This window comes from Prionailurus bengalensis, chromosome C2 (genome assembly GCF_016509475.1).
Source record: "Prionailurus bengalensis isolate Pbe53 chromosome C2, Fcat_Pben_1.1_paternal_pri, whole genome shotgun sequence".
NCBI lineage: Eukaryota > Metazoa > Chordata > Mammalia > Carnivora > Felidae > Prionailurus > Prionailurus bengalensis.
The window spans coordinates 43,855,190-43,871,740 of NC_057350.1; the positions used below are offsets into that span (position 1 = coordinate 43,855,190).

The following is a 16,551-nucleotide window of genomic DNA, read 5'->3' on the forward strand; positions in this document are numbered from 1 at the left end:
TAATTATTGGAAGGACTATGAAACTTTATCTTAATAAGATAAGTATGTTACATTTATAAAACCTACAATATAAACTGGCTACTTAGAAGCAAGAAGTAAATTAACTCTTGTTTTAGCTTTTAACAAGTTCTTGTAGCACCACAAATATGCAAGATTTTTAAGGTGTATATGCATAATTTGTGTTTGTGTAGCTTACATGTGTATCCTTTACCTTCCTTGTTATATTACAGATCATTAATTAAAAAAATTAACTATATCAATCTCAATTATACAGTTATTTGTTTTTCCCATGTTCCTCCAAATTTGAGATGTTTTCAATTTTATTTTTTCAACTATGAAAAAGATATCTAAAATTTCTCCCTCTCTTTGTCAATTTCCCTTTTCAATCTGTTTACTTAGCTGTTAATTATAAATAATTGGTTCCACAGATGTATGATTTTATTGCCCAACAAGAGGCATGCATCTTATAGAAATTTAACATTTTTTAATGAGTTCAAAATGTATAGAACTATAATTTGAACATAGTACATTTAGGATCAATATAATAGTCACTTGGAAAGGCACTGTAATTTCAGAAAAAATTTGAACTTGTGTCATTTAGATATATAGTTCTCAATCACGGCCATTGTTTGTAGCTGAATACAGCTTATCCTTCTTATTTATTATTTCCTCAGTTTACTTTATCAAATCTCATTCTGCCCTTCAAAGGCATGACTCCAGGGCCAGACAGAGAATTGGGCAGAGTTTATAACATATAGGATCTAGGGCTCCCCACTGTTGAAAGTCTCCTTTCTAATGTTCCCTTCTCACATTCCAGAGGCTTTAGTTGTTTCCAAGTTGGTGTCTGTTCATTTGACCAGAAGACTTTAAAAAAAAAAAAACAAGTTTTAGATGTACTAGTAGCCCTAACTTTATTCTACCCCCACATTAGAGCCTTGAAAATGAATAACTCATGCTGTTCTGTTCCTTTCTTCCCAGCTTCCAGTCTCTTCCAGGATTTTTTTTTCTTTAGTGGAAGTGATTTCTTAGTATGTTGTTGGTGGTGGGAAGGTGGGGTTGGGATCCAGTAGGAGCTTACGTGTTTATATTACTTCAAATTTCAAGTTTTACCAGAACAAGAAAGTGGCCGTAATACTGAGAAGGCAGAATGACGATATAGGGAGTTTGTTGGTAACAGATCGTGATCTCCAGAGGAGACTATATTCTGGAGGATGACGACAGGAAAATGTATGAGATATGTCATTTTGGGGCATTTTTAAGGCATTCTATAGAAAGAAGTGTGGTGGATGATGATCTGGGAGGCCTTTTGCCTTTGGGAGGTGGAGAGGGGGTGGTTGTGAAAAGGGATGGAATTGTTCTTTGCAAATTTTAACATCCAGATTATTTAACTGGAGGACAACTAATCCTACAGTTTGGGATATTAAACTGGGAGATGGCCTGTCAAGGACTCAAAGAACCTGACTTGTGCCTGCCTAAGATAGAGAGTGTTTCACTGGGAGCATGAGAGAGAGAATTGATATTTTACAGACTATAGACTTACGGACACGTGAGGAAGGAGGTGATAGGAAAACCTCTTATCAGGGGCAATTGATTAGGTCAGAAACAAACATTAGAGGAACACTCTTCTTACTTGGATTACTAATTTATTTATATTTTAATGTATGAAAATGAATAATATGTATTTTCATTGTCTTCTGCTAGTTTTCTGAGAAAGAAATATATTCATATCTGTGCATATGCATAATTTTTACACCTTTTAAATTTTCTAAGAAACACTATGTCAAGGTTTTTTTTGTTTGTTTGTTTTTAAATTTTTTTTTAACGTTTATTTATTTTTGAGACAGAGAGAGACAGAGCATGAACGGGGTAGGGTCAGAGAGAGGGAGACACAGAATCTGAAACAGGCTCCAGGCTCCGAGCTGTCAGCACAGAGCCCGACGCGGGGCTCGAACTCACGGACCGTGAGATCATGACCTGAGCCGAAGTCGGCCGCCCAACCGACTGAGCCACCCAGGCGCCCCTTTTTTGTTTGTTTTTAAAGCATAAATTAGCTTTGGAGGCATTACACAGTTTGAAACCTATGCAGACTAAACAGGAGTTTTGGTAATTATAATTTATCTTTTGTCCTAGGATATTTATTGGCAAAACATGTGTTATAATGAACAATAGATTATCACTTATTCAATATTTTACAAATACCAAATATCGCAGGTACAGTCCCTATGTATGTTTTTATCCGTCCATCGCTGTAGATTTTGCCAGTACCTCAGTTCTTTCTTTCTGACCACAGCTAAACTGCTTTGTCAGCTCCAATGTTGTCTTCTTTTGAATAATTTTTGTCCTACTGGAAAATAGTTTTGGTCAATGGGAATCCACTCCATGAGATCACAGCCCTGGTGCATTTTTGTTCTCACACAGCACATCCAGCCCATCTGTTCTTGGCTCCATAGGTGACTAGGATAACATCTGTTTTACTTGTTTGTTGACATACAGGAGCATTTGGGATGCTATTGCAAATAGAAATCTGCACATTCATCATTCAATTGGTCCTTGAGGAACAGCCAACTTTCTTAGCTAACTTTAAAGATTTAAAGTTTTCTCATATCTCCCTCCTCTCTCCATATATCCCTCCCTCAAATTGCCATCCTGTGTGTGACAAAACAACTGATGAATTAGGTCGTTGGCATTGTTTGCCATGCTTATTCCCTTCAAATGAAGTTACATCCCCTTCCTTTTATTTCTTTACCTATCAAAGACTAGTTCCAGTTAAATCTTATTGATTTTAATTTTTTAAGTGTTAAGCAATTAAAAGAAAATAAGTGTTACTACTCGCTTTAAATTTTTTTCTTGCCTGAGGGAATCTGTGTATGTGCTTGTATGTATGATGAAACAATATTTCAGTTCTACACAAGAAATCAATATCTATTCTGTAGTTTTTTAAGTTTATTTTTTTATTTTGAAAGAGAGAGAGAAGGAATGATCAGGGGAAGGGCAGAGAGAGGGAGAGAGAGAGAGAGAGAGAGAGAGAATCCTAAGCAGGTTCCACCCTTTCAGCACAGAGCCAGATGTGGGGCTCTAGCTCCTGAACCATGAGATCATGACCTGAGCCAAAATCAAGAGTCAGATGGATAACCTCTTGAGCCACCTAAGGCACCCCTATGTAGATTTTCTTTAAAGTGTGAAATGGTAACAAAGAAGAAAAAGAAAGGGGAATCCATAATTCCTCTTTCTTCCAGTCCTTCCTTATGTATCAATGAGCCAAAGGTAGAGAGTGTTGGTATAACATGCACGTATCAAAAACTGAAATAAAAGCAATTGAGTTTTGCAGTGTTTCCCCTGTTCATACAAAATACATATGCATGTGTGAGCTATAAAACGCAAATTTGTAATTTCAGGGATTTTAAGACTGCCATTACCCCACATAAAGTTGATGGTAAAACTCAGGCTAATGATTCAAATTTTTATTTTTCTTTACCTACAATGGCATTAGAAAGCAAATTAACATCACAGTGGCAATTTGTGGAACAAATCATGAGACGATGGAAAAAGCTTTATATTTATTACCTCGAACAACACTTTTCCCCTGCTTTTCTAACAAGGAATTTCACGTTTTTATTTTGTACGAGGCCCTGCAAATTAAAGAGCTGGCCTTGGATTGCACCAACCCTTCTAAGCTGCAGAGGACTATAATATGATGTGGGTATTAATTTGAATTTATGATGGCCAGAGCAGCAGCTAGATAGTGTTTCTAGTTATGAAGATTGAAAGGAAACAAGAACCCGAGGTGAAAATTAGGCCGAGACTAGATCTGTTGGAGCTGGTCCAAAAAATTCACTTCTGTGAGATTATTCATAATTATTTTGCCCTGCACAGATATGTGAAAAATGATAGATGGGTGACATGTTACAATACTGACATTACATTTTTGACATGTATATGACAGAAAATATGTCTCCCACGCTGGAGACAGTTTCATGTAATTTAATTCATGCCACATGTAGACAGTGTCAGGCCGTCTTATTGTCATCGTTTCATACTGCAATAGAAATAATCTGCTTGACTATGCTGGGAGCAATCATATGCCTGTGTTTAAATCAGCAAGGCCTATAAAGAGAGAAAATGTAAAATTAACATGACATCAGGGAGCAGCTGGAGGAAGGGGAGGTCAGCCTTACATAATGTCCTTAAGGTGTCCAGTACAACCATACAGATCTGCTCTGCCTCTCCAAATATTATATTGATGCGTGTGTCCCAATTCTCTTCTCATTTAGCTGATGTTTGCCCTCATTTCATACCACAAAGTTCATAATACATTTAGGTGATCCTAGTCCAATTAAATCGCCCTAAATTCCTACATCTTATATTGTATGTAAGTCTCTCAATCCTTTCCTTTTCTATCTATTCATCCATTATTTTATGCTTGTTTAGCTTAGCCCTTAACATTTAGAAGATAATTCTCCTCTCTCATTTGAAATTCAGATTATTTGCTTTAAATGGAGATTTGCCCCTTTGGCCCGGTCAAGATCTGAGCCATTTGACTGAAGTAGTACGTTTTTTTTTTTTTCCTTTTCTTAATTTTGTTTCCACCAGGTTTGTATGACAGGTAGTATCTTTCAATCAATCAAATTTATATTAGATATGTATCAGAAAGAATGCAGGAACTACAGGGATGACAGCACTTTAACTGACTTCAAGAGACACTAATTACCTGATTTGACTGGAAATGTTTCTTTATGTGACAAGATCTATGGTTTCAAATAAAACATTTATTTTAAACATTTCATGGAAAAATCAAACTTTGACTTTATGGAACTGACACATTGATAAATGCAGTTTATCCCGTATTGAAATGCTTTTCCTCCTCACATAAACATATTTTATGTGTTTATGTGTTTATCATTAAAGTATAATTATTTTTAATACAATAAAACTTATCATTTCAAGCAATGAACTATGAGAATGTGTGAGTCAAAGTGAGAGTATGCAGATACATGCTTGAAGAAATAACAATTTGATTATAAAATTTTGTGCTACATGTTTCAAACATTTAATAGTTTTATATTGTTTTAATAATTTCACCAAAACCTAGCGAGTCCTCAAATAATATTTAAATAATTTTAAATTACCGAAATCCGTTAAACAAAACTGGTTTGTGAAAAAGCGCAAATTCTAATATGCCATTTATTTAATGTAAGGCATGAAAGCCTACTTTGTTAATTTAGCTTTTATTTATAAAGGCATGCACTGACTAGCATCACATAATTCTTCCTATCAACTTGTTGGTAATTTTAAATGAGTAGAACTACTTTACCAAGTCTATAAGTTTTTTTTTTTCTGTTTAGAAATTGTTAAGGAAAAGTGTGCACCTCCACATGGACCACACGCTGTCACCTGGATGGTTAAACATAGGATGTTGCTGGAATGGTCACTCCTAGGATGTCATGTGCTACAGTCACTTGATGACAGAATAGGCATCTGACTTAGTTTTCTAATTGTAGTGAAATAAGCAGAATTTACCTCTGGTATAACACATTGATTTTAGCTAACTGATTCCATTAAAAAATTGAAATTTGCAAACAGCATTATTTAATTAAATAGAAATTCGTATTAAGATATTTTGGACGGGGGGGCACCTGGGTGGCTCAGTAGGTTAAGCGCCTGACTTCGGCTCAGGTCATGATCTCACGGTTTGTGAGTTCAAGCCCCGTGTCAGGCTCTGTGCTGACAGCTCGGAGCCTGGAGCCTGCTTCGGATTCTGTGTCTCCCTCTCTCTCTGCCCCTCCCCTGCTCATGCTCTGTCTCTCTCTGTCTCAAAAATAAATTTAAAAAAATTAAAAAATTAAAAAAAATATTTTGGAGGGAAAAATCTGAAGGAGTTTGTCAGATGTCACCTACAAAATTTAGTTAATTCAGTCATATTTTGGTTGTTTGTTATATTCTATTAATAAATCAATTGTCTATTTGTACTTTCACTTAGGAACGATGTTTTGATATTGTTGGGACACAGTGATTTGCAACCCTTTCTCATGCTAAAAAGTAGGTAGAGAGAACTGAGCTAAGGAGCTTAATGTTTAAGCAAAAATAATTTAACCAGAGATTTTCCTTGCTTCTTCAAGCCTTTTTTATGATACCAATAATGACACGAGATAGTTTACTTGTCTTTGTTTGTGTTGTTTTAACTGCTTCATGAACAAAAAATATTGGCATACCAAGGTGCTCTAAATTATTTCGTAAAATGAGAAAGCAGATGATTGGAGAGTGATTAATTTTTCAGAGCAAACCACTAGTGCCTTCTCTGGCACAACAGAGAAAGTGTGGGTTCATAAACTTGGTAGCACCAGGTTCTTTGAGCAAAAGTTGATTGACTCTTAAAATTTAATATTATAACCAGATTATGTACTAATAAATTACACATGTAAGTTCCTGTTTGTCATTAAAAATACAGAATAGCTCAAGGTAAATCTTTTCACTTAATTTCCCAGACTCATTAATTAGAAAAGAGATTTCTGTTACTATTTTTCAAAAATGCCTCTGAAGTTAACATAGAGTGTAAAGATGCATCCATTTTTCCAGGAGTGGGAAGGAGTTAGAAAAATTTGCCTGTCTATCAGAGGGGTGCCTGGGTGGTCTCAACTCAGGTTCAGCTGGTTTCAGCTCAGGTAACTATCCCAGGGTGGTGAGATCAAGCGTCACATTGGGCTCTGCACTGAGCATGAGCCTGCTTGAGATCCTCTCTCCCTCTCTCCCTCTGCATTCCCCCAATAAAGAATAATTTTTTTTTAATTGCATGATTGTCAGAGCTCCAAAGATTATTACTAAACAATTTGACTATAGGATCTGGAAAAAAAAAGTGTTACTATATCTGAATTCAGTATTTTGTCTTTTAGAGAAAGGCTTAGGAAGATAGTGATTAGGTAAATTTTTACTGTATTGCCTAAAAGGTGCTAAGAGAAATTTTATAATAGGAACTTAGATGTGCTTTCCTGAATTCAGACAGAAAGTCAGTGTTAAAAATAATGGTTTGCTAATAGGGCCTACATTTTGACAAGAAATGGTTTATGAAGTGAATATTTTTGTGATATCAGTATAGTAAGAATAACTTGCAAGGGAAAGTCCTGATCTTTGCAATATGATATAATATAACTTACAAGGATAGTGGTAACACTCAGTTCCAATTTTATTATTTCTTTTACTCCAAATGGGGGAAAAAGGGGAATTGAATAAAAATAATTGAATAAAAAGGGAATTTCAAAGAACAAAAACATGTGAAAGTGTTTTTTGAAAGCTATTTTCACATGGTACCAGTATATCTCTATAGAAAATAACACATATATTTCATGTTTTAATACTCAGTTTTGTTAAACATTTAATTAATTTAGCCTATGGACCAACAAAAGGGGGATTTATAATTCACAATTTATAGAGATGATATTTAAATATAAAATTACAAAGTTAATCAGAATAATTTCATAGAAAACACATTTTCATAAATCTATGTCAAAGTCTAAAGGAGCATCTACAACTCTACGAATTTGTCATTTTGAAAAATTAATCCTTTAATCAATATGAATTAAATTTAATTCTTGTGTTACCTATAGAGATCTTTGATTATTTTTTAAGTAGTATTTAAGTAGCTTAACCAAATTCCCTTTTTTTTGTAATATGCACAACAATATCTTTAAAAAAAATGAGAAAAACTTGACAAGTATGTTGCTATAGAGAACAAAATTATACAAAATCAAATTGAGCACCAAGAGATTCAAATTAGGTATAAAAATAATCTACAAATGGTGAGACCTGATTTAACAGCAGGTTGGTGGAGGGGGTAAGAAAAAAAATCTTGCAATTTTATTGAGGATAAACTCAGGTAAGACCGCTAGCAAAATGTCTAAAATATGTGTTAGTACCAATTACTTATGGCTTCCAGATCAAGAGAGGGAACAGCCTTACGATAGTTAAAATGATCTAAGCACATGTGATATATCTAGTTTTAAAGATCATATTTTAAGTAAAAAGCATGGATAAGTTAGAACGTATGTATGAAAGAGAAGCATAGTAGTGAAGAGTGGGAAAAAGAGCATATGAAGTTGAATATTAGGGAATAAGGTTTTAATATGGAAAAGCTGTTGTGCTTAGAGAAACGTATAAAACTCCATATCCCATATTCTAAACACCTGGACTGCTTGACTTATGTTGCAAATATTCTACAGTTATCTGCTTGCATAATTTTATGTTAACCCCTCAAACTGCAATGCCTCATGTCTTCATTTTTTCTTTCCGATGATTAATTAAAATTTCAATGATGCTTTAAAGTTAAACACTAAAGTTATGTTATGGACATGCCTCCCTGCAGGAGTACCTTCCTCTGTCCTGATCTCCAATAAAACTCAGCACACTGGGGATCACATCCTTCTATGTATGATAATGTCATGGAAGTTCATTTCATCCCCACAGGAAAAAATAAGAATGTATCTTTTTGAACTTTATAGCTCCCCTGGTTTTTCTACAGTCTAACAAATACTTAACAGAAACATACCATTAATTAACTATCCATTAATATTTAATTCAAAGCAAGAGTATTCATATCTCTTTACAGAAAGTGGCATAGTCACAGTACAAAGGAGAGAGGGCATGCATAATTTTATTGACAGAAGAAAATGCTGGGAGTGATTAAATTTCACATGTTTTAGAAATTTAATGATAATTATTTAAAGAAAGGCTGTTATCCATGAACACATAAGAAGAAAAAATTAACATTGGTAAAATGTATTTAGAACAAGGAAACACTTTCAGAAAGATACAGTTGAAACAACTGTACAAATTAGAGGTGAAATCTCCTTTTGCAATAGTGAAGACTAAATCTTTGATAAATTTCAGATTTTCACGCTTTTAATGAATTTAAATTTTTATGAAATCAGTCATAAAAATGAAGTAGCATTAGTATATATTTTTTAATAGCCTGACCACGTGTGTAGGATATAGGATTATGTAGGTTATATACATTTTTAGTACGGTTTTCCCTCTAAAATATTTTTCATACTAATAGTAAGTCAATTGGTTTTGCTATTAGTTTACCACATTTCATTCTAAATTATAAGTAACTGGTTGAATCAACTCAAACAATATAAATGTTCTGTCTGAATTTCTATAAGAAATCTATAGTCAATCATGGAGATAGAAGGTAGAGTATAGGGAATACAGCAAATTACATATTGTAATAGTGTTGTATGGTGACTGATGGTCACTACACTTGTGAATATAGCATAACATATAGACTTGTTAAATCACTATGTTGTACACATGAAACTAATGGATCATTGTGTATTTACTATGCTTCAATAAAAAAAAAAAGGAAAATTGGGGCACCTGGGTGGCTCAGTCGGTTGAGCATCCGACTTTGGCTCAGGTCATGATCTCACGGTCTGTGAGTTCGAGCCCCGCGTCAGGCTCTGTGGACAGCTCAGAGCCTGGAGCCTATTTCAGATTCTGTGTCTCCCTCTCTCCCTGACCCTCCCCCGTTCATACTCTGTCTCTCTCTGTCTCAAAAAAAAAAAAAAAAAAAAAAAAAAAAAAAAAAAGTTAAAAATTAAAAAAAAAAAAAAGGAAAACTATTAGTCATTGACCTGATATCTATCATACCTATGAAATGTTTAATTAGGTTGATTTTTAACTTAGAAAAAGCTGCTAGGGAATTGCTGTTCAAAATTATTGGACATATAAAAATGATTAATGATTTTGGAGAAATGAGAATTTTGATTTTTGGTGAACATAGTTTGGCTAGAAGTTTGGGAAGATTTAATGATGGCAAAAGAATTTGATAACTCATGGTAGCCTTTATAAAGAATCATAAGGCATTCCATATCAGAATATGTTCTGTTTGTGCAAACTTCAGAGAAATTATTGTGTTTTTTTCTCAACCTCGCTATTTTCTGTCATCACAACATTTTGTTTGATGCTGAAAAAGTATTAGAGCGATGAGTGATTTAGAATCTTCAGCTAGTCAATATTCAAAAATTTGTCTAGTTTTTTATCCTATAAAATGGTCACATTGTGTAATTAGATGCATACTCTAAATGTTAATGTAAATGCTAAGCATGTTTTTTGAATTTCCATTATGGTAGAAAACTTTAATGTTTCGAAGACTGATTTATTTATTTTGAAGTCTTTTGGTGCCAAATATGAATATAGTGCATTATCAGTGAAAAATACTATTTGATGTCCAATATTGAGCCTTACTATATAAAGTGAAAGTTTAAACTTTCTTAAATGATTTCTGTAACTGAAAGGACATAATCAAAAAAGAATTCTAAAGTCATTTTTAACAATAATAACATGTAGATTTTTGCTATAATTTAATTCTTTTAGCATCAGAAGTAATGTAGTATTGTAGTAGTGAACTGCAAAGGAGAACCAGGGAAAGATAACTCTGATTTGAAGTCTGTCTCTGAAAAAGGCCCATTTTTGCACTCCCATGACATCAGCGAGAAATATTCCTTAATGCTCATTCAGAGTGACAGCTGCAGCACATTAATACTTGGTCACAGAAAATAGATGGCAAAAATCTTTTGATCTTTATCAAAAAAAAAAAAGATATAATTACTACTCAATCTTCAGCAGTATGAGGACATTCGGCAAAGTAGAATCATTTGTTTATAATTCATCTTTTCTTTTGGGCATTAATTTCAGTGGGATTCTCTAAGAGGGAAAGGAATGTTTGGCCCAAACAGCAAACTGCAGTCTTTCAAAGAGGCTCTTGCATGATACTATTCCTGAGAGATTTGCTTCAGTTAAAAGCATTCTTCTGTCCTCTGGATATTTGTGTACATGTCTGATTGAGTGGAAAAAACTGCTGGAGAAAAATGAGATCACAAATGTATGTTTTGGCTGCCATCAAGTCAATACAGTAATAGGTTGGTGAAAACATCAAAACACAATCAAAGCTGCCTTCAGTGTCTGAGTGCAGAATTCAATGGGCAGTCAGCCAGAAAAGGTCATTTTTTTCCCCCATCTCATGAGTAATCACGAAAGAAATAAATATAAGGATTAGGTTTTTGCAAAAAGTTTAAATGACTACAGGCAACAGATTCTGAACACTCTTAAATATATGCTTAAATATATGCGTCGGTAAATGGAAATGTAACAATGAGTTTACAACAATTAGGTGAATTTCCTTGTTTGTGTTTAACACAGAAAAGTTGACTACAATTCAAGATCAAGTTATGGAAATTGACACATATTTAACATGTCACGGCTTGGAAAATCCTTTGATACAGTTTTGAAGGCATTAAGGAAAAGGCAAATTTATCTGACTACAAAAGAAAGCTTGTAATCAATACTTTCATGCTAATTATAATAACTTGAATCTGAGTAAAAGATTGTGTGAGCAAATCAATATGACCTTGCATAATCAAGGCAGTAATGCTTTAATAAAGATTTGATATATAATTCACAAGAAAAACAGTATTTCAAACATGGAAGTTTGAAATCCTCTCCCTATGTTGAAAATTTGTTCTTTTAATTATTTTTGTAATGTTTATTTTTGAGAGAGAGTGTGAGTGGGGGGTGGGGGATGGGCAGAGAGAAAGAGGGAGACAGAATCTGAAGCAGGCTCCAGGATCTGAGTTGTCAGCACAGAGCCTGACTTGGGTCTCGAACTCACGAGCTATGAGATCATGACCTGAGCTGAAGTCGGACGCTCAACCGACTGAGCCACCCAGGCACCCTGAAAATGTGTTCTTTTGTAGACGTTGTTTTTCTTTTATTAGATGTTTTTAATTATATGCCTTCTTGGAGAAAACAAATTCTAATATATAAAACAATAAAAAAAGTTAACACCATTGGTAACCATTTAAACCAGGAATAATGTTTCTGTCTTTGAGCTGAGCAGTAATATAAAAACACAGACACAGTGGTTTTGTTATTGAACTGTGCTAACATTCAACATGCATTTTACACTAGACAGGGTGAATAGCTTGTATGCTAGAATAACTCATATTTTGGTAAGAGAGGGAAGGATAAAAACATAAATAATTATAATGCAATGTAATAACTGTTGCATTATGAGAAGCTGTGGGAAAACAGAAGAGAACACCAACTCTGGGCAGTGTTTTCATTGATTTATTTACTTTTCTATTTTTTATTTAAATTCTAGTTAGTTAACATATAATGTAATAGTGGTTTAAGAAGTAGAATTTAGTGATTCAGTCATTCATTCATTGATCATTTTCAAACAATGCCCAGTGCTCATCATAACAAGTACCCTCCTTAATACCCATGACCTATTTAGCCCATTGTCTCACCCACCTGCCTCCAGCAACCCTCAGTTTGTTCTCTATAGTTAAGAGTCTCTTATGGTTTGTTTCCCCCCCTTTCTGTTTTCCTTTCCCTTATGTTCATCAGTTTTGTTTCTTAAATTCCACATATGAGTGAAATGATATGGTATTTGTCTTTCTCTGACTTATTGTGCTTAGCATAATACACTCTAGCTCCATCCATATCATTGCACTTGGCAAGATTTCATTATTTTTGATGGAAAATATTTTTAGAATTTGTAGTTGAATATTTTTGCTAAATTATATTATGCTTAATCAGGATTCTTCATACTATTTATATTAATTATGTGGGGGATGGTGGTAGAATATTTTACTTAAATATAATAGAAATAAATATAGAGACTATATAGTACAAAATAATAAAATAAATCTCATTTAATGTGATATAGTTTATTTTGGTTATATCTGCATGTCTACACACATAAATTCTGATGACCAAATAAACTATGCTTTCTAGGATTGTTGCTTTAAACTTTGAAAAGCATGGTTTTACCTATCTAAAAACTTATAAAATGGAAAAAAAATAAATTATAAAAATTAGATAAGATCATCTCAACACAAAGAGAAATACAATAATAAATATTATTTGATAAGCTAAGAATATCTAATGTCAGCTGAATGCCAAACCCAAAATAGATTCAATAATTGTGAGAATATTTTTATATTAACAATAAAGTATACATGTACCCAAATCTATAATAATACCATCAATAGCTATCATTTTATTAATTTTTTTTTGTTAGATCACTCTACTAAGGGCTTAAAAATACTAACTTTTTGGACCTTATGACAACTCTAGGAGATAGATATGAATATCCCCATCTTATGGAGGTAAGAATGTGGTAAGGGAAATTAAATCATTTGGAAAATTCTGGAATATGCCAGAACAGTTCCAAAAACCATTCTGCTAATAACTATATCATGTGGCTATAGATGTTTATTATACTTTACATGAAAGATCTTATTCCTGAGGGTTTCAGCCTGGAGTAAGGGATGATGGAACATAATAAGAACTGTTTATCTTGGTGATTTTCACATTTTTGTGTTTATCACAAACATTTGGAGAGTTTTTAAAACAGATTACTCTATCCCCAGAGTTTCTGGTTAGGTGTGAGGTGGAGCCCAAGAATTTGCATATATTGAACAAATTCTCTCGTGATGTTAAAACTGCTAATCTAAAAACCATACTTTATGATATACTCTTTTTTTAATTAAAAAAAATTGCATTTACTTAAAAGCATTCAGAATGTCAACAGCTGCAACTTTTTCTTTCCTTTTTTTTTTTTTTTTGCAATTACAGAGTGCTATTCAGTTAACAGAACGCTAATTATCTCGTGTAAGCTGCGTCAGAGACAAGTGAAGATGAAAAAATCCTTCATCTCCATATACAACTAATTTGTTCTATGCACCAATAAGAACCTGTTTTAAATTTTCATGCCAATTTCCAACCCCTACGTTGTCCCAGGCAAGGTTAGTGGCTACTGAAAATAGCGAGGACAGGGCTATCTAAATACACATTTGGTAGTGTTCTAACTACACAAAAAAAGACACTGTACAGTTTAAAAGCAAATCTTACTCAACCATACATTTCAATTTTATTTTCTTTAAAAGGAGTTATGTAAAGGGGACTTACGTACTGTATAGACCAGAAAAAGAGCTGTGCTAAAACCAGTTTATTCATCGTTATCTTCTTCATCTTCATTTTCTTCATCTTCTTCCTCCTCTTCAACCTCTTCATCTTCCTTGTCTTCTCTCTTTTTCTTGCTTTTTTTCAGCCTTGACGACACCCTCTTTTTTTTTTTTTCTTGCCGCATCAGGCTTTTCTTTGACTCCGTAGGCAACAATACCCTTTTCCTATGTCTCCTTCAGCTCAGCAGCCTTCGTGAGGCTGCTTGTCATCTGGGTCAGAGTTATTCCACATCTCTCCCAGTTTCTTTGCAACATCACCAATAGAGAGGCCTGAACGTTCTCCTTTGATTTGGGGGTGATACTTAGAAGAGAATAAGAAAAAGGCCAAAGGGGCCTCTTAGGTGCATTGGGATCCTTTAACTTGTTTCCCCTTTAGAGAGGATATACGTTTTCATTTACTCTTTCATAACGAGCCTTGTCTGCCTTTGCTATGTCTTCAAATTTTTCTGTCTTTTGAGCAGACATGGTCTTCACCCTCTAGGCCCTTCTTAGAAAACTCAGAGAAGTTGACTGAAGCAATTGGATGCTTTTTCTTTTTTCTTTTTTCTTTTCTTTAGAGAGAGCACAGGTTGGGGAGAGAGGCAGAGAAAGAGAGAGAGAGAGAGAGAGAGAGAGAGAGAGAGAGAGAGAATGAATATGAATCAGAGAATCATCTTAAGCAGGCTCCACGCTGAGCTTGGGGCCCCATTCCATGACCCTGGAATCATGAAGTGAGCAGAAATCAAGTCGAATGCTCAATTGACTGAGCCACCCAGGCACCTCTGGATGCTTCTTCTTGTGCTCCTCTCAATGAGTTTGCACAAAGAATGCACATTCTGCCTTTTGGCTTCTTAGGATCTCCTTTGTCCATGTTTAATTATTTTTCTCAGCAAGGCACAGAGTCCTGTGGGGCCCAGCGCGGTCTCTATGGATCTCACTGTCCTGCAGCAGCTGTGAGAGCAGGAGCCGGGCACAGCCTCCCCACTCTCTCTGCTCCTTAACATTACTGTCCAAGGTCCACTTTTGGAGGTATTTCTGGTGTGCACTTAGAATAGAAAACTATAGACCTAGACAGAAAGAATCAGAATATCTTTGCATGGGACTTAGCCATCTATATGGGAGTGGGCTTTCCTGAGAAATCGAACACATAGTATAATATCAAATCTACTGGCCATTAAATATATTGATAAATTTTGAGTTGAGGGGTGAAAATGCAGCTATTCTAAAGTATTTTTTAATTTTTGGTTTCCTTATATTTTTAAAAAAGAAGGTTGGGGCAACCACTTAGGATTTAAGCCATTCTCGTAAGAGTGAGGCCCCTGCTTTATTCAACACTGTCTCTCACATATATACTATTTTTTTTCTTGATCCTGAAAATACCTACTTTCCCCAAATATTACAGTGAGTACAGAAATTAAGCAAACTCTCACTCCAAAATATTCTGCTTATAAAATTTTAATAAAATGTTATGGCTGAAGAAAGTATATTTGTTACATGTACCAGAAAATTTAAAGTTATGGAGTTTACAAATGAGTCATAAGCCAAATTAAACTTGTTTTTATATAAAATATAGAGGACAAATATTATCAAGATTATGGTATGTATAGTTGGGACAGAAGAAAGTTTATTATTGGTAAAAACAAAAACCTTGGAATTGAGGCAAAAGAAGATAAATCAGACTCAGATTTAAATATGTTCTCTTAGAAGAGCATATATAGCTGGGTTTGCAGTGAAGAGACTGGAGTCATTTATCTACTGAGAGTGAGAATGGCACAGGATTCTGAAATCAAAACTTCAGTAGTAGGCACGTTTTGGTAAGTTCAAGTATGGTGTATCCATAACAATGAGAATTTTTCATAATGGAAATACTTTCACGACAACTGCCACAAGCTTGATATCTGATTCCAAAGACACGTATGGGGGCACTTTTGGTCTTCATCCATTCACAATAAAATAGGCTCTACTGGATGTCTTGACATATATACCTCAGTCCAGTTTTTTTTGAACTTTGTTTATTTTTTATTGAAGTAGATAGGCAATACTACAGTAGCTTCAAGTATATAATGATTCAACACTTACATGCATTACGATCACCATAGTAAGTCTAGTTACCATTATTATGAGATCATTGACTATTTCATATGCTGTACTTTACATCCCCATGAATTATTTATTTTATAATGAAATTTGTACCATCTATTTTGCCCAACTCCCACCCACTCTCCTCTAGCAAATATCAGTTCTATTTATGACTGTTTCTGGGTGGTTTTTTTTTTTTGCATGTTTATTTTTTAGATTCAACACATAAGTGAAATATGGTCTTTGTCTATCTCTGACTCATTTCACTTAGCACATCACCCTCTAGGTTCAAACATGTTGTCACAAATAACAAGATTTCATTCTCTATGATGGCTGAATAATATTCCATTGTTTACACATACACACATATGTGTGTGTGTGTGTGTGTGTGTACATACGTACCAGATCTTTATCCATTCATCTATCAATGGACATTTAGGTTGTTTCCATATTGTTGCTATTGTAAATAATG

The 16,551-nt window shown here is 34.2% G+C and overlaps 1 pseudogene; it reads right to left on the reverse strand.

Annotated features, from left to right (window-relative positions):
• Positions 1 to 14,005: 14,005 nt before the first annotated feature.
• On the reverse strand, positions 14,006 to 14,871 carry LOC122491340 (annotated as a pseudogene).
• Between the last annotated feature and the right edge of the window lie 1,680 nt (positions 14,872 to 16,551).